This window comes from Cryptomeria japonica, chromosome 4, assembly GCF_030272615.1.
Source record: "Cryptomeria japonica chromosome 4, Sugi_1.0, whole genome shotgun sequence".
Lineage (NCBI taxonomy): Eukaryota > Viridiplantae > Streptophyta > Pinopsida > Cupressales > Cupressaceae > Cryptomeria > Cryptomeria japonica.
Genome location: NC_081408.1, coordinates 16,152,354 through 16,172,207, shown reverse-complemented (window position 1 = coordinate 16,172,207; position 19,854 = coordinate 16,152,354).

Genomic DNA, 19,854 nt, shown 5'->3' with positions numbered 1-19,854 from the left:
CAAACCACATCTTTTGTAACTAACCCAACTTTGAGAGGTAAAGTGACTGTGCCCTTGGATGAGCGCTCTTCATCATCATATCCTTTGATGGTAATTTTGTTTATAGAATTCACAGCTTTATCAGAATATCCCAATTGTTTAATAGTGCTTAATGTACAAATGTTTAGACCTGCTCCTCCATCTATCAGGACTTGTTTGATTCTATGTTTGTGTATGAAGGCTTCAATGTGTAATGGTGCATTATGGGACTGACTTACAGAGGCATCATCGACTTCTGTGAATGTAAGGGATTGTGGAATGGAAAGGTATCCCACCATGGCTTGAAACTGGTCCACATTCAGATCAGTAGGAACAAGAGTGTCTCTCAATATTTTGTCAAGAATGGCTTTATGTGCGGGGGATATGCGTAAAAGCTCAAGAATGGAGATAAGTGCGGGTGTCTTCCCTAAGTGTTCTACAAGGTCATACTCAGGCTTAGTTGATGAGGAAGTGGTGTTCTTGGTTGGAGCACCTTGCAAAGTGATTTTACCTCGACGAGTTGTAACATGACATTCAGAGGTAGGTTTGGAAGAAGATCCAACACCTTTTAGGACAATCTGTTAGGGTTTCAAGAAGATCTGAAGCAAATATGAACTAACAATTATATGCAGATTTAAATACAAAAGATAAAGAAATAAAATAGGATACAGATAACACAGAGATTTAACGTGGTTCACCCAGAATGGGTTACATCCACCATACACAGTCGTCCAATCTTTCTTATTATCTAGCAAAAATAGTACATCAACCTTACAATGCCTTAAGCATCCCAGCCGCTTATAACATGTGTTTTTAGGGCAACAAAACAAAGTCGGCCTTTTTTTAAGGTTTTATTACAATGTCGATTTTCATCAACAAAAACGGCAAAAATTTTTTTTATCTCAGGGGCTGCCGCCCCTGAACCCCCGCTTTTCTTGGGGGCTGCCGCCCTCGAACCCCTGCCTGGGGCCCAGCCCGGCCCCGGACCCCGGTGAGGATATGTGCTGAGTGTACAATACATTGCTGATCAGTCACCATATTTCAACAATCTCCCACTTGGAGACTGATCAGGCTCCACACCGAACAATCTCCCACTTGGAGACTGAAACTACACGACACCACTGTACATGCAACATCCGCTGGATAAAACACTAGGACTTGACTGGTATAAATTCCACAATTATCAATCAAGAAGACCAATAGAAACTGATGAAGAAATCAGCTTCTCCTGTGGAACTGCCTTTGTGAACATATCGACAGGATTCTCACTTGTGTGAATCTTCTCAAGCCGTAACTGACCCTCCTCCAAAATAGTCCGGATGAAGTGGTACCTGAGCTGAATGTGCTTTGTCCTTGAATGAAAAATAGAGTTCTTCGCAAGATGAATGGCACTCTGGCTATCAGTATACAATGGGCTATCCTCTTGTGTCTGACCCAATTCCTTCAGAAAACATTGCAACCAAATCATTTCTTTGTTGGTTTCTATAGCAGCAACATACTCAGCTTCAGTGGTTGAAAGTGCAACAACCTTTTGCAACCTAGAAATCCAACTGACTGTAGTTCCCCCTATAGTAAAAACATACCCTATAGTACTCCTTCGTGAATCAATATCACCTATCAGATCAGAGTCAACAAATCCACTTAAAGTAGCATTAGATTCTTTGAAACATAATGCCTTCGTAGTAGTTCCTTTCAAATACCGAAGAATCCATTTCACAGCATTCCAATGTTCCATACCTGGATTACTCATAAACCTGCTCACAACTCCCACTACATGTGCAATATCTAGCTTTGTGCATACCATTACATACATCAGACTACCAACAGCTGATGAATACGAGATGTTAGACATTTTATTAACCTCTTCCTGTGCCTTTGGGCACATCTCCTTAGTCAATTTGAAATGACTAGCCAAAGGTGTACTAACTGCTTTTGCATCCTGCATGTTAAATCTTTTCAACACCTTCTTTATATACTCACTTTGGGACAAATTCAAGGTTCTATTTTTCCTATCCCATGTAATCCTCATACCAAGAATTTGCTTAGCTGCACCCAAATCCTTCATAGCAAATGACCTGGCTAATTTCTGTTTAAGATCATTTATATGTTGCATGTTAGACCCAGCAACAAGCATGTCATCAACATAAAGCAACAGGATAATATAACTACCATTATCAAATCTCTTAAAATATACACAATGATCAGAATGACATCTATGATAACTGTGTTCAGCCATGAAACTATCAAATTTTAAATACCATTGTCGGGGTGTTTGCTTTAGGCCATACAGACTTTTCTTCAACCTGCACATCAAGTTCTCCTTACCTTTGACCTCATATCCCTGTGGTTGCAGCATGTAAATTTCCTCCTCCAAATCTCCATGGAGAAAAGCTATTTTGACATCTAATTGTTCAAGATGTAAATCATCTGCAGCCACAAGACTAAGTACAGTTCTAATTGAAGTCATTTTTACAACTGGAGAAAATATTTTATCATAATTTATACCCTTTTTCTGTGCAAAACCTTTTACCACAAGTTTGGCCTTATATCTTTTCTGACCTCCTTCCTCCTCCTTCAACCGATAAACCCATTTGTTAGGCAAAGCTCTTTTTTCTGTAGGTAAAGGGACTAAGTCCCAAGTCTTATTTTTCATCAAGGAGTCCATCTCCTCTTTCATGCCTAGTTGCCACTATTGTTTGGCATCCACCTACATTGCTTCTTCATATTCTTCTGGTTCACCAGAATCCGTTAATAAAATAGAATACAAAGAAGGAGAAAATCTTTCAGGGGGTCTACTTGTCCTCATAGAACGTCTAACACTTGCAGGAGTTTGTGGGACAATCTATTGTTGCTGAGCATCACGTACCTGTGGCATTTCATTTTCAGGAATCTCATCCAACACCACATATTCTTGTTTGTCCTGTTCATGCTTCTTTTCTTGCATCTGTTCTTTATACACAACCTTCTCATTGAATATAACATCTCTACTTCTAATTATTTTCTTATTTTTAAAATCCCATAACCGATAGCCATATTCATCTATCCCATATCCAATGAAGGTACATTTCTGAGATTTAGCATCAAGCTTGGTTCTATTTTCTTTATCAACATGGACAAAAGCTTCGCAACCAAAAGTTTTTAGAAAAGAATAATTTACCTTTTTACCAGTCCATTCCTCCTCTGGAATACCACCATCCAAAGGGGTTGAAGGTCCTCTATTTATCAAATAGATAGCAGTATGTACAACATCTGCCCAAAAATGTAAGGGCAATCTAGCATGCAATCTCATGCTCCTCGCACGTTCCATGATGGTCCTATTCATTCTCTCTGACACACCATTTTCCTGTGGAGTTCTTGGAACTATCTTCTATTTTCGAATCCCATTTAAGGAATAGTAATCTTCAAATGCTTTGATGCAATACTCATCTCCATTATCTGATCTGAGACACTTCAACTTTTTTCCTTTCTCATTCTCAACCAAAGCTTTCCATTTCTTAAAAGTTTCAAAAACATCTGATTTTTGTTTTAGGAAATATACCCATGTTTTTCTGGTTGAGTCATCAATAAAAATAACATAATAACAAGAGCCACCAAGAGAAGATACCTGAGCCAGTCCCCATACATCTGAATGTACAAGCTCTAACTTCTCACTCTTCTTCTCTTTCCCAACCTTGAGAAATCTGACTCTTTTCTGTTTACCATAAACACAGTTTTCACAGAACTCTAAATCAATCTTCTTTAGTCCTGGCAATAGATTTTTGGAGTGAAGGATTTTCATCCCTTTCTCACTCATGTGCCCAAGCCTATGGTGCCACATTATCAAATCTGTTCTTGCAACATTTATTGTTGTTATCCCTGCAGTAACTTTATCTGTAGCAGCTAAGGTTGAGTAAGTGTTACCAGTACACAGATATAATGTGCCTACCTTCACACCTTTAGCTACTACTAATGATCCTTTAGTGACCTTCCACATACTGTCTGAGAAGGTAACTATGCAACCTTCACTACCTAGTTGCCCTGCAAAAATTAAATTTCTTCTTAAATTGGGAACATGTCTTACCTTCTGTAGAAACCAGTCATTACCATTCTGTAACTTGATCTTTATCTTTCCTTTTCCAATAATTTGACAGGGCTAATCATCACCCAAATATACCTGTCCAAAATCACCTTGAACATAATCTAGAAAATATTTTCTATGAGGTGTAGCATGAAATGAAGCCCCAGAATCTATTACCCAGGAATCATTAATATTATCCAAACATAAGATTAGAGCAGCTTGTAAAGTATTACTTGCAATATTAGCTTCCTTACTGTCATTTTCATTTTTGTCTCCTTTGTTTTTCTGAGGCCAACAGTCTTTCTTTAGATGACCAGGCTTTCCGCAGTACCAGCAATCTTTCTTTCCTCTAGATTGAGAGCATCCTTTCTTTGACTTCCCTTGTGACTTCTCATTCCTAGGGCCTTTTCCTCTTTCCTTTGATCTTACTCTATTCTCCACATTCAAAACACTACCCGATGATGTTGGAGTCTCACTTGTGCTTTTCCTTCGCATTTCCTCGCTTAGGATAACACCAACAATATCATCAAATACCAAAGTATTTTTACCAGAGACAGAGTTACTTACAGCCATAACCAAGCTATTCCAGCTTTCTGGCAAAGAACATAAAATCAAGAGAGCCCTAACCTCTTCTGCAAAGGTAATTTTTACCGAAGGCAATTGACTAGTAATTGTATTAAATTCATTTAAGTGCTCCGCTACAGATCCTCCCTCACTCATTTTCAAATTAAACAAACGCTTCATAAGAAATACCTTATTCGAAGCCGAGGGTTTCTCATACAACTTAGCCAATGTTGCCATCAAATCTACAGTCATTTTTTCTTCTGTTAAATTGAATGCTACAGACAATGCAAGGCACAATCGAATGGATCCCAGTGCCTTTCTATCTAAAATGTCCCACTCTTCATCTGATATTGTGGTCGGTTTCTTTGCCTTTCCTTCCAATGGCCGCCACAAATCCTTTTGATACAGGTAATCCTCCATCTGCATTTTCCATAACTGATAATTCTGGCCGTTAAACTTTTCGACCTTGAATTTGGAATCCTCCATTGCTCCCACTCAAATATGAAAGTCTTGCCAATTTACAGAAAACCTCACTCTGATACCAATTGTTAGTGTTTCAAGCAGATCCGAAGCAAATATGAACTAACAATTATATGCAGATTTAAATACAAAAGATAAAGAAATAAAATAGGACACAGATAACACAGAGATTTAACGTGGTTCACCCAGAATGGGTTACGTCCACCATACACAGTCGTCCAATCTTTCTTATTATCCAACAAAAATAGTACATCAACCTTACAATGCCTTAAGCATCCAGCCGCTTATAACATGCAATTTTAGGGCAACAAAACAAAGTCGGCCTTTTTTTAGGGTTTTATTATAATGTCGGTTTTCATCAACAAAAACGACAAAAAAAAAAAAAATTTCTCGGGGGCTGCCGCCCCTGAACCCCTGCCCAGGGCCTGGCCCGGCCCCAGACCCCGGCGAGGATACATGCTGAGTGTACAATACTTTGCTGATCAGTCACCATATTTCAACACAATCTTGGGTCTCTGGGTAGAATTCTCAGGGTTTTTGTCCTTGATGATAATGGTAGAGATGTAATTGTCCATTAAAATGTGATTGATAGTTGAATCATAGTTATAGGTTGCTTTGGTATAGTTGGTTTGGTCATCTGTGGCTTTAGCTTTTCCCTTGTCATGCTTTGGGAATGGTTCCTTAAACATCTCATGTTCTTGATTGGATGAGTGTCCTTCAATCTCAATGTCACCTCTATCAATGAGATCTTGTATGATGTTCTTCAGTCGATGACAATTTCCTGTCTTATGACCCTTGCACTTATGAAATTCACAATATTCCTCATCATTCCACCAATTTGGTTTAACCTTTGGTTCATATGGAGGAAAATCTAGAATTGTGATTACTTTGTTTGCCACTAGCTTCTTGAAAACTGACTCAAGTGGTTCTCCCAATGGAGTATACTTCCTTCATGATTTAGAAGTTGTTTGAGTATTCACCTGATTTGATCCGAAAAAAATGAATTTGGGTCGCACTGTGTTGGCATCAACAACACCATCATTGACTGTGTTCTTATTTTTATTCCAAAATCTCGGCTTGTCTTTTCCTTTAAAGTCATCTTTGTTTTCCTTGAATATCTTAATGACTCCTTGTTCAATTAGGACCTTCTTTGTTGCTAAGCCTTTTTCAATGATGTCCTTGAAGGTGGACAAACAAGCTTTCCTTGGATCATAGCCAATGTCTTTATTAACATTTTGGGTGGACATTTCTACCATTTGTTTTTGTGGAATTTCACAAGAGCATCTGCTGGCTAGATTCCTCCATCTTTGTAAAAATGATGCAAAAGACTCTCCCTCTTTTTGCTTGGTGTTGCACAAAGTAGTGACTAATATGTTTGTCTCTATATTGTAGGAGAAATGTTGAATAAATGCCTCTACTAAGTCACCCCATGACTTAATTCCAGATGGAAGTTGGGAGAACCATTCCATAGCTTGATCGCCTAGGCTCTGTGGGAATAATCTCATCAAATATGTCTCTTCTAAAGCTACCTCAATGCAAGCTATGAAAAACTGTCTTATGTGTGCCTTAGGATCCCCTTTGCCTCTATACTTATCAAATTTAGGAGTCACAAAGTATGTAGGAAAAGGAGGCATTGGAATGCTCTTATCAAATGGATAAGGACATATGTCTCTCATTGTGTATGCTGGCTTCGGTGTATTTATGTCCTCCATTTTCTTTTGTAAGTCCTTGATTTGTTGCTCCAAATTGCTCTTAGGTGGAGATCGAATTCTTGGACCATATCCCATGCTTGAGGCACCAATTGGAGGAGGAGCATGTTGCATATATGGATGATATTGATCATACACATGTTCATATGGAGGAGGTCTATAGTGATGCTGCATATATGGACCACTTGGTATAGATTCATGTTGAGGAACACCATATCTATTTTGTGCATGTATACCATACTCTACAGGCATGTCATGTTCTAATGTATTGCCCCCAAATTTGACACGTGGTTTCCTTGTGTCCAAATTTTGAGCATGCCTTTGAATATCCCATTGCTTTGTTGGTTGATCCTTAGCATTGATATGTGATTGAGCATATTTTTCTCCATAAGACTTCCATAATGGTCTGTGAAGGTGAGTATCATATGTTTGACCATGTGTATGTGGGACCTCTAGTTTTTGAAGCAAAGCTAATGGTGATTCAGGTACCATATATGGTTCTCTATTTCTCCACTATTAGGTCTCCTTTGATCCATGTTGGAGTGAGGTTGTTGCAAAGGTCAATTTTCCATTATTTGAGACATGTCAAAATCATGAGGTATCTTGGCTCCACTTTGTGCCATCATTTGTAAAAGTATTGTCTATCCCTCCTCATTATTTCCTCAACCAATCAATTGAAATGGGGATTCATAATGGATTCTTCCACATCTGCTGAATGTATAGAAAAGTTGTCCATATTGTCATTGTGTGTAGCATTATTTTTTATAGCGTCCATGTTCTCAACATTTGGAATGTTTCTATAGGCATCCATGTTAGGTAATGTAGTATGATCAGAATTGAAAAAGATATCATTGTCATACTCATAAGAACTCATGTTTGCAGACTCTTGAGCCTCTTTAGTTTCTCTCCTAGATTTTTGAAGATGGGTTTCAACCATGAACTAGGTATTGACTGAGATGTGTGAGACTAGATGAAAATGGAAAAAGTATGGAAGACCAAGAGTTGGATGGAATGTAAATGAATCTGAAGTGTACTTGCAATGTCCAAAGTGTAAGACCAAGTATGTATATAGTAGAGTAGGTGTGACTTCCAAAGAGAGGATAGTTTCTCTTGATGAGGTAAGTTGACCTTGACTCTAAGTAAGACCAAATTAGACCCAAAGGTAAGAAACCTTGATGAGGGACCACTTAGCAAAGTGTTGTTGTATGTAGTGTGTTGATGAAGTATGATGAGGACAAGCAAGTGACCTTTTGACTCAAGTTTAGACAAATGTGAATATAATGTAAGGTGTAAAGCAATGATGGATTTTGATAGACCCAAAGACAAGTTGAATTCTAGATGAAAACCTAGAGAAACAACCTAGGAAGCTCAAGAATTCCGAAATTGATTGCTCTTGTTTTGCTGGACTGTAAAATTTTTCCAATTTGTGAAGTTGTTGGTTGTGACCAAATCTGAATGTTTGACTATTTTTCATGACAAGAGGACACAATGTTGATGAGGACTCAATGTTTTCAAGTGTTTAGACTCAAAACGACTCTAAGAAAAGTGTGTTGTTTGATGTAAAAATGTTTTGAATACACTTGAAGACACAGAAGACACAATGTTTTGTTGTTTGGTCTTGAATGTTTTGAATGTTTAAAATAAGTCAAGCACAATTCTTATGGCTGGCCAAGACAATAGTTGTTGATCCCACATGAGGTTTTACCATTTAGGGGAATTTTGTAATTTCAACCATTCACAACTTAATAGGTTGCACTCATATTCATTATCATTATAAATCTATTTTTATTGAATCACATCTTTCATATTAGGATCACTTTTTAATTATACTCATTATCATTTTAGGTCCATTAATTGCATTCGTTTAGTTGCATTCATATTACATTCATTCCATTTTTACATGCATTTATTATACACATCTAAGATCATTCATAATTGCATCAATCAAATCATATGTACACAAAGACCAAATCATGAGCATAATATACAAAACATGAGTAGAAATAAAAAAACATTTACATTGATTTGAAATACTATAGGACATCTGTGTGCATTGCATCCATATAGCATAATCATCACATCATCAACATACATCATATGATAAGTATAACATGATAGATAACAATCACATATCATATAGACATACATCACATACATACATCTTGCATCCATAAGCATGTTAGAATATTATAAAACATACATATGCATATCATGTCCATCCATCCTGCATCACAAATAGGTTAGATCACATGCATCATCATATCATAAAATCATAATAATCATCCATAACATATAAATAAATAATAAAGTCCATGTACAATCCATAATAAATACACATGCATCTTGCCGCCAAAACTGCATCCCATCTCATATATATCAAAAAAATCAATATGTCCAACTATAATACAATGATATAAGCCCTGAAGGGTCAAAAGTATCACATATACATCATAGAGAACTAGCCTGTTCTCTCTCTATCACCCACTTCTCCTACTCCTGAACCTAAGGGACCACCTTGTGTTGGCCGTGTTACCCTCATCCCCACAGAGGCATTTGATTGCTGGCTTTGAGTCCTTTATGATTGAGTGATCTCTACATAAGAGGGTGCTCACTGATCCCTAGGTATGGCCTAATGGTAGAGATCTTGGTAATATCGAATCTCTCTCCCTATCCTCTTTGGTTGTTGTCTCTCCCTTGTGATCTATAATAGGAGGGGCCCCAATCCATCAAGAGCTAACAAATGCTGCACAATGTCCCTCTCCCCCCTCAACCTAGTGGCATCAGCCTCTACTCTACTCAGTCAGGCACATAGGGTCTCAATATCATCATCTATCCACCTCATCTCTGACCGTAGTTGCACTACCATCCCTCCACTCCTAGCCTCCTCCAACATCCTCTCCATCTTGTCTGCTTTGATCCTAATGTTGTCCCTCTCAAAAATCACTGCTGCCAGATCCTACCTTAGATAATATCCCTCCCTCCTCAATTGATCAAAATCCTCCTAGAGAATGAATCCTTGGGTTCTCTATTAGTCAACCCGCTGCCTCTTTGTAGTTAGCTGGTCATCTAGGCTCTGAGCCCTCACCCGCTCTATGTCCTGAGACAAAATAACTTGATCATAGTTAGCTTGTAAAACTTGTCTCTACCCTCCCTGTCCTTTTTCTACCCCACCCTCTCCCTCCTGTCCCCTTGTAGCTACGTCTCCTCCCTCCTACCCTCCCCCTCTAGCCGGTATGTCTATCGGCTCTACCTCATCACCTGCACCCTAATCCTATACTAATCCCTCAATTTGCCCTACTGGAACATGTACCTTCAAAGGCACCTCTACCCAAGGTATTTGTTGTCCTCTCCCCCTCCTCCTCGATGTCTATTACCAACCCCTCACTCCCCTTTCCTATCTTTGTCCCCTCCCCTCTTCGACAACCTCCCCCTCTCCTAGTGCATCAACCCCCTCCAACGATCTCATCTATAGATGGTGCTGACTCATCCTCCTCTATTACCCCTAGAATGGATAGACAAACTGGCTTATGCACCTCCCACCAACATGTGTAGGCTCCTATGCATCTAGGATCATCACTAGCCTGCACCCTCTCATCCCACGGGATCATCTCTGCACCTATCTAGCCAAGCCAACCTCAAGTGGCCCCACTGCCACCCCCCATGTCTTTGCCTGTCTCATGATCTGAGAATGAGTGAGCTCATGTTTGATAATATCCTGTATGAGGCCGAACTGTTGCATCACTCAGTGGGGCATGCATTGATCAACCACATGAATAATGCACCCAAAGTGCCAACACTCACTTTGTACACACACCAGCTACCAATCCCCCCTCCACCTTTCACTGTCCAAGTATGGTATGCATGTGAAGACCATCAACTCATCTAATACCCTCCTCCAAAACTGCACTATGCCAACCCGAGTATAATACAATAGGCCTTTGTAGTGGTCGACGTATGGGAACCACCATCACCGATCCTAAACTCTAATGGATCGAGCAACTGCAATGTACTCCCAAGCCTAGATATGTAACAAGGCAACACCTATCCCAAGGTTCCTGTAACCCTGGTAGACACACATATGGATGTCATGATACAACTAGCCAAGTATGATGGCCCCCATGCATACTCTACATAATCCTCCAGCATATAATAAACACACTGGCCCCATCTGATTGAAAATCCATGGCCTCTCAGGTCGGGCATCATCTTCTCGTTGATCGATCTGCACACAAATAAAACCAAGCTTGTAATTTTTTAAAGCTACATGGCTTCTCCTGGCCACATCCTAGTTTGGTCCATGGGTAAGTGGTCACACTCAAATTCTTTGAAGGTAGTGATCCCCGTGGTCCAACCAATACTCTGGGATGAATCCTTTGATGGGTACCTTCAGGATCCACTAGACATCAAGTAGTGTGATGCTGGCCTCACATATAGGCAAATGGAAGGTGAACGTCTCACTATCCCATCGCTCCATGAGAACTATCATCATCACTGTGTGTGCTTGGATCTGCGACCATCTTCTCACGAACCCCAATCCCACGATACTCAGTATCTCCCACTCATCACTCCTTAGCTACCTATATAGCCTCATCGTTGGCAACCAGTGCTACTGAGAAGTAATCGGATCAAGATCCTCCTACATCTAGCAAGATCACCTCATTAGCCCTTTTATTCTAGCCTACTTCTAAGCCTATCCTACCTGTGGGTCATCTATGTCCCCCCCCAAACCCTTTCTCCATTTTCTTCTATCTTCCTTTTTTCCCTTTTTGCCTTGTAAGAAGAGATGACATTTCTCCATAGTAGAGATGTTGAAACCATGGTGTAGACATCAATCCATAGAGTGGAGACATTGAAACTCCGTCATCCCCTCTCTTTTCTTCTATCCTTACAGACTGACGTCTGCACATATAGTAGTCATCTGTGTGGGTAGGGATTGGCCTCTTTTATCCTGTTTAGTGCTTGCACAGATGTTGATTGCCTGCATAGGCATCGATCCCCTATGCAGATGTTGATATGATGATCGACATCTGTGCCTTGACAAAATTTTCTCCCCATTAATGAGCCTAATTAATGCCCTACCTACTAAATCACAGAGCTGGGTTGGGGTACATACCGGTGGACCATACTCGGCCAAACGCTGGAAGCATTGAACCCTCTTTGTGTGGTGCTCATTGTGTGGGATGCATGCCATCTCTCTCCTAAGTTCTCTGAGCTCCTTCAATCTCTAAGGTGTATGTGTGACAATGACCCCTTCTTCCCTTTCACCATTTTTCTTCATATATAAGGGTCCCCCTTCACCCTTTTTCTCCCCTTTCACCATTTTTCTTCATGTTCCCCTCCAAATCCCTCTTCTCATCCTATTTTCTTTTCTCTCTCTCGTCCAACCGCTATTTTTCTTCTTTTCGAGAATTTTCCCCAAAAAATTCAAAATTTTCTAGTTAAATTCTCGAGGGGGCATATACCACTAGTGTCTTTACATTGGGGCATCTTTTTATGTCTTTTACCCACCGCCAATTTTTCCATTGCGTAAAAGAGGGGCAAAATGTAGACGTCTAAAATTAATTAAATTAAATATTTAATTAATTCATTCTTTCTACATAATTAATTTATTTAATTATGTTATTCATATTCTTCTCAGAGTTAATTAAATCAAATTAAATTAATCCTATCACTATAGTCTAATAATTAATTTGTTAAACAAATTAATTATTCCCCATTCATCTAAAGTCATCTAAATGATTAATTCTTCTAAGTCCCCTTTTAGTTAATTAATTTTAATTAATTAACTTAAGTCAAGTGATTCCTACAAATCACTTCTTCTAATCCCCACTTAAACTAATTAATTCTTCTAGAAACCTCATTATCATTATTATCCAATTTTTATTTCCTCCACTCATTCTCTCTCCTCTTGTCAAGTCCTCCTAACTTTCTCACTTGCTCTTTAATTATTGATTAATCCACTTAATCCTTCTTCCTAATCATTTGCACATTCCTAATCTTAATGATTAGAGAAAAGTCAACCATTTGCCATAAATGGATTTCCCCTCTCACCTTCCAAACCTTAAATGCACCAACTTTGGTCATTTCAAGGATTTCAAATTCTCCCACTTTCCAATGATCTCTCACTTCCCAATGAATTTTTCATTCCTTTTCTCTTCTCATTCCCCCATGCAATCCCTTATTTGAGAATTTTTAATTCTCTTCTCCTCCCCCAAGGAATTTTAAATTCCTTTTATTCTCCCAATATACTTGAGCATCTCTTCCCCATGTACCTTGAGGGGCATGGAGATAAGAAATGCCTTTATGGAAAATCTCTTTCATCCCACACCTTGTCCTCTCAATCCCTTTCATCATTTTCCTTCAATCCCAACCCTCAATTCCAAATCAATCTTAGCCCTCCATTCTCATCTCCTTAAATCTATAAATTGGGGTCTCCTTCTCTTCATTTGCATTCAATCCTCATGCAAATTTATGCTGCTAGAATAGAGTTAGAATCATCTCCACAGTATCCCCATTATAGCCATTTTGTTCCATATTTAGCCAACTATCCACTGATACCATTAACTCATCCATTTAGTTATATCCTTGTTGTTGTGTGTGGAAAGTAACCCACATCCCCTCATAGGACCAATCCAAACAAGATAAAGAGGGGTGCATCCTTGGCTTCATCGAAGGTCCAATCAGAGGAGCAAGAGATCACATTGTGAAGGTATTAAAGTTATTGGTGCATTTGATTGAGTCTTATGCTTTGTTTTAGTTTAATATAACCTTTTTATCATAACCTTGTTTTCCCTTGGTTCAGATAAGTAATAATGATTTTGCAAGGGTGATGATAGAGGATTCAAATATTTTTATAACACCTTATGAACTAAGTTTTCTAGTAGGAGATGTCAATTTTGGATTGAGAAACTTTTGAGACAGTGAGAGACGGTGGCCAAAAGAACCCTCTGCATTGAGAAAATCTTGGGAACGTCTCTGGTATCGAATATGGAGCTGGTATCAAATATGTATCTCCATATTTGATACACATCTTAGGGGGTAAGAGATGTGTCTCTCGTAACTATGGTATACAATTTTTTTTCCACTGGTATATAGTCTTCAACCACTGGCATACAATCTTATGTAGGAGATTTCATCTAGAATGTTGTCTCATGCCATCAAATCCTATCATGTTTTAGATCTCTATGAAAATATTGATTAGTAATATATCCTTCCTTTTTTCTCTGCGAGAAACCTTTGTTTATTCTAGGTAGTTTATTTATAATATCATTGTTAAAACATGATAAACAAATTACAGCCCAAAATTAAATTGAAAGAGATAAATCAAATAAACTATAAATGCAAATGAAATAAACAAAATAATAGTGATACTGAGAGAAAACTAGCGTGAAGTGATCCAAGGCAAAATAGCATTAGATTACTATCTCCAAATATATATAGGCCAACGAAAGGGTAGAGGTGGCAAAATGGACCAATAGGGAGAGGCCACTATGTGGGTTAAAGATAGCAAATGCCACCTCCCTTTTAGAATGTCGACACCTCAAATCACCCACTCATTAAACTCACTTTATTTAACCTAAGAAAGCTTAATAAAAGTGTAGGAAAAACCTAGGAAAAGGGAAAAAAAAACCCAACTAGGAAAATAAAAACCTACACTAACCCCCCCAAACCCCCAAGAATAGCTTATCTGGGTGAAAATATGGGCCCCAACAAATCAATCTTGATGAGGTATCCATGTACATAGAATACCTCCCCAAAAAGAGAGAGAAAGAAAAAACTATGAAGTCACCCCAAAAGAGGACAGTCACCGCACCCCAAGAAATCTATTAAATGAATGAACTCGCTCTCAGTGAAGGGTTTGGTGAATACATTTGTAGTTTGATATGATGTCTAATAGTACTGAAGATCAAGAACCTATTCATGAATCAAATAGTGCATGTCAATCTCAATGTGCTTGGTCTGTTGATGATGGACCAGATTGTGATAAATTTGAATGGCACTCTGGTTATCACAAAATATGGCTCTAGGCTTTTAGAAGGGAATGCTAAAAGTGAGAATATGTTGAAGCCATATGGATTCATTAGTAGAATTAATTTCTCTTTGATACTCAGCCTTAGTAGATGAAAGAAAAATGGTAGATTGCTTCTTCCTTGACCAAGAAATTGGACTAGAACCAAGAGAGAAGAAATACCTTGAAGTAGAATCGCGATCTCGAGAATCGCTAATCCAATCTAAATCTGTATATCCCACCAAGTCAATATCCACTCTCACTACATAGTGAATCCCATAACTAGGAGTTCCCTGTATATAGTGAAGAATCCACTTAGCTTCCTTCCAATGTAGCTCACGTGGCTCCTACATGAACCTAGAGACCAAGCCCACAACATATGAAATAGTAGACCTCGTGTGAGTCAAATATACAGGGCTTTCAACCAATTGGAAATAAAAGGTAGCCTCCACCAAAGGTGAAGAACAAGAAGCCTCAAGTTTTATCCCTAACAAAAATGGAGTTGGTTGAGGCTTACAGTCAGCCATGTGAAATCTGGAGAGCATATTAAGAGCATACTTAAGCCATGTAATGAAGATAACAAAAGGTGATTGAGTGATCTCAATCCCTATAAAGTAGTGCAATAGGCCTAAGTTTGACATCATAAAATGATCATGAAGGGCAGTTTTGACTACCTTATTTGCAGGATGAGTGTCTCCCTGTGATTAACAAGTCATCAACATAGAGAACAAGGAAAGTGAGAGTATCATCCTGCTACAAAATATAGACATTCAAATCAAAATCCCACCAAGTGAATCCAACTGAAAGAAGGAAGGAGTCCATCTTGGCATACCAGGCTTGAGGGGCCTATTTAAGGCCATAGAGAGACTTCAAAAATCAGCAAACAAGTGAAGGATCTTGGATGAACCCCTATGGTTTCTCCATATATATCTCCTCCTTAAGGTCATCATGAAGAAAAGCACTCTTCACATTGATTTGATGAACTTCCATCTGTGAGTTTCTGCAATGGTAAGGACAAGTTGGATGGAATGCATCTTAGCAACTAGTGCAAAAGTCTCATAGTATCCAATCCCAAGAACCTGGGACAATCCTTTGGCAACCAGGTGAGTCTTATGCTTATCAATTGGCCCATCTGCAAAAAATTTTGTTTGATAGATCCACTTACACTGAAAAAGTTTCCTTCCCTAAAGAAGTGGGAATAAATCCCAATTATGGTTCCTCTCTAAGGAATTGAACTCCTCTTGCATAGCAACATCCCACTTGGGGACATTAGAAGTTGTAGTAATGAAGAGATCTGTGCTTTCTCAAATGGTGACCTTGTTTTTCTTTCATTTGAAGGATCACCAACCCAATCATCTACTAACTCCAATGTTTGATAAGCCCAAAGAAGCCCAATAGCTAGAGAATAAGGAGAATTTGGAGGAGAATCATCACCCTCTAAATGATGACTAAGAGAGGAGGAAGATGAATCCTCATCATCATCATTCAAAGTGCTGGAAGAGGACTCCTCAAAAGGATCAGGAGGGTTAAAATCCTTAGAATAACTATCATCATTGAGTTTGGATGTCTCCATAGGAATGAAAAATGAAGTAGAAGAAGGAGAGATAGAAGTATCCTCCTCAAAAGAACACTCCTCTCGATGAAAAGATCATGAGTAGTAGATTGAATAAACCTGTAACCTTTGACACTATTAGGATACCTAACAAATATGCAAGGATTTCTCTGTGGATCCATAGCCTTCCATTTCTTTGTTGGAATGTGGGCCCATGCAAGAGACTCAAACACTTAGAAGTATTTGACTGTGGGTTTCTGACTGGTCCAAGCTTGAAAAGGAGTTACCCCCTTCATAGATTGATGAGGAACTCAATTCTAGATATAACATGCATAGTTGATGACCTCTACCTAATATTGAGGTACCAATGATCTGGAGGGATTCATACAATTATCCATTTCCTTCAAGGATCGGTTCTTACATTCCACAACTCCATTTTGCTATGGAGTGTAGGGAACTATGTGTAGAAGATCAATGCCTTCTAAGTTGCAAAACTACTCAGATCTTTGGTTGACATGTTTCCCCCCATTATTGGTGCATAAAACCTTGATGGTTTTCCTTGATTATTTTTTTACAAAAGGTTTTAATTCCTAAAAATCCTTAGAGATTTCAAACTTTTGTTTGAGAAAATATACAAAGGTGTACTGGGAAAAATCATTAGTGAATGTCAAGACATTTAGCCTTGCTATAAGAAGGATGTGGAACTAGTCCTAGCAAATCACTATGTACTAGCTCTAAAGGCTGTGTGGCTCTCTATGCTTTTTCTTTATCAAATTTTTCTTTATGATGCTTTCCAAGAATGCATCCTTGACAAAATCCATCAGAAAATTGAATAGAAGGTAACCCTATAACCATGCCATGCTAATTGAGCTACTAAAATTAGCTGTAGTTCAAGTGCCCAAACCATTGATGCCACAAATGAATCACCTCATCTCAGTGAGTGAGAAATACAAGTGAACGAGAATCATGATCAAAGTGAGAAAAGTGATACAGTTTGGACTGATGATTTCCCTTTCCCACTACAATTGTCGACCCATTGTTTATCTTGCTGATTACCACTATGTTTGGAGTGAACTCAATCTATTTTCTAGATTGAGTATAAGTGATTTGATAGACAAATAGTGTTAATATTAGAGGATCCAGTTAATACTGAGAGGGGGTGAATCAATATTAACATCAATTTCAAACTTAAAACTCAACCTTACAAAACTTCATCAAATCAATCATAAACCAGCAATAAACTCTTTACCAGTACGAATAATCACTACTAATCATCTGCTAAAGTGATTTATCATGTCTGCACATTAAGTGTTAATTTACCATGCATTAATTGAGAATAAACATAACAAAAAATAAGAAAATTCACCATATGAACACCATGTTTTTTATGTGGAAACCCAAAAAAGGAAAAACCATGGTGGGAATTAGTACCCACAAATATTTTTCACTCTTTCAAAATGCACCCTGTTAGGAGCCAAGCCCAATTAGAAGCTTACAATGATGCCCTGCTAGGAGCAGACCCTGTTAGGAGTCACCTAGTTAAGGGACTTAGATGATGAGCCCTATTAGGAGCTTTGACCTATTAGGATCAACCTCGCAAGAGGATTTAACACTCTGATATAGAGCTACCCAGTTAAGGAATTTACAATGTTAGGTCTGTTAGGACCTACTCAGCTAAGGGATTTTGACTGCTACAATTGTTAGAGAATGACAATAAATGATCTGGGTACAACACTTAACTGCTTTCTTGATTAGATCCAATTAAGCTCCAAATCTGCTACTCTCTGGTAGATCTCATACTCTGGTTTAGCTTCACACTTTTCTCAAAACCACTGACACAACAAAAATCAATTGTATTGACATAAATATCCTTTTCAACTTAGTCGATTACAAAACCCTAAGACTTATAACATAGATCATCACAGATCTTTTACAACTTATTATAGATTATCATTGATCATCATATGGATCATTACAATCAATTACAAATCAATTACAACCGTTGAATGATCATCACATCTTGATCTGATACAAAGTCGAATCCTTAGAACACTCCACTAAGAACTTTGCATATTCCCAAGAAATTTTCTCTCCAAACGTGCCAAAACAACTTTTAAACACTTCACGCAGTTTGTGCCATGTCATCACCATCATTTGAACTTGATGTAGATCACTGCCAAACCAAAAATCATTATTGGTTAAGAGAATTCTTTACCAGTCCTTAAACCCTAGCAAAATTATAACAAAAATCATAAACATGACTTCCAGTAACCAAATCATGATGCGGTTCCAATTAGATACATATTACAATGATAAAAACTTATATTCCAAACCACAACACTTCAATCATCACTAATCACTGGAATCAATCTAAACATCTCCTCGTTTACCGGTTAAGGTCCTAATTTTCAGTTCACTGTCCTCAATACTGGTGAGGCATTTCTGGTAGACCAAAAAGACTTAGATGACAAAATACATCATAGTAAATATTAGTTGCCATCAATGACAACACAAATAACTGATCATGTTCATTCGATCATGCAATCTCAATCTCTTCATCACAATGTCATCACAAATAGTTCTTTACCAGTTCAGTCACCATTATTGATCTACATCCATTCTTGATCTGCATTAGTTATGCCAATCATGCCAACATTATCCCCCTTTGGCATTGATGGCAACACCAACACAAACTCCAACATATTCAACTAAAATCATGCTGCTCAGTTCTTAAACTTCTTTGTTGTACTTCACTCTTTTGTCGGGTCACTCAGTTCTTCTTCACTTGGAACTAAATCTTCATTTCTTCTCCACCTTTTTGTTACACATCTCCTCCTCCTTAGGCTAATATATTTCTTCTCCCCCTTTGACAAAAATGCCAAAGGTGCATATTCATCGCCAATCATCAAATCTCATCTAAGATGCTCCCCCTGCAGAGTAGCCACCATTTCATCAATCCTCAGTGAAAAATATTTAGTAAGTCTACTGGATTGATGCATCTCCTGCATCCTAGTTTTTATTGAGTAGGGGTTTGACCCCTAATTTACTAGTGAGGTACTAAAAGGTAGTCTTTAGCAATGTTTTTGTGAAAATGTCTACAAGCCGCTCTTTGCTAGTCATGTATTCCATTTTGACTTGCTTCTCCTGGACTCTCTCCCTCAACAAGTGATATTTCAATTCTATGTACTTTTTCCTTGCATGTAACACAATATTTTTTGAAATATTAATAGAACTTGTTGTTTTTATTTGATCATTTGGTCAACTGGTAATGTAATGGGTGTTTGCTTGATGCTACCAGTATATGTCTATTGTGCATAGGGATTAGATTTATGTATGATGAATATTTTGTATGTTGCCATTGATGGCAACTATGTTTCTTTGAGTCATATAAGTCCCACAGTTCAACTGGCTAAACTTAACTAGTAAAGCAGAGACAATTTCATCAGAACCGGTAATTAGGAATTCA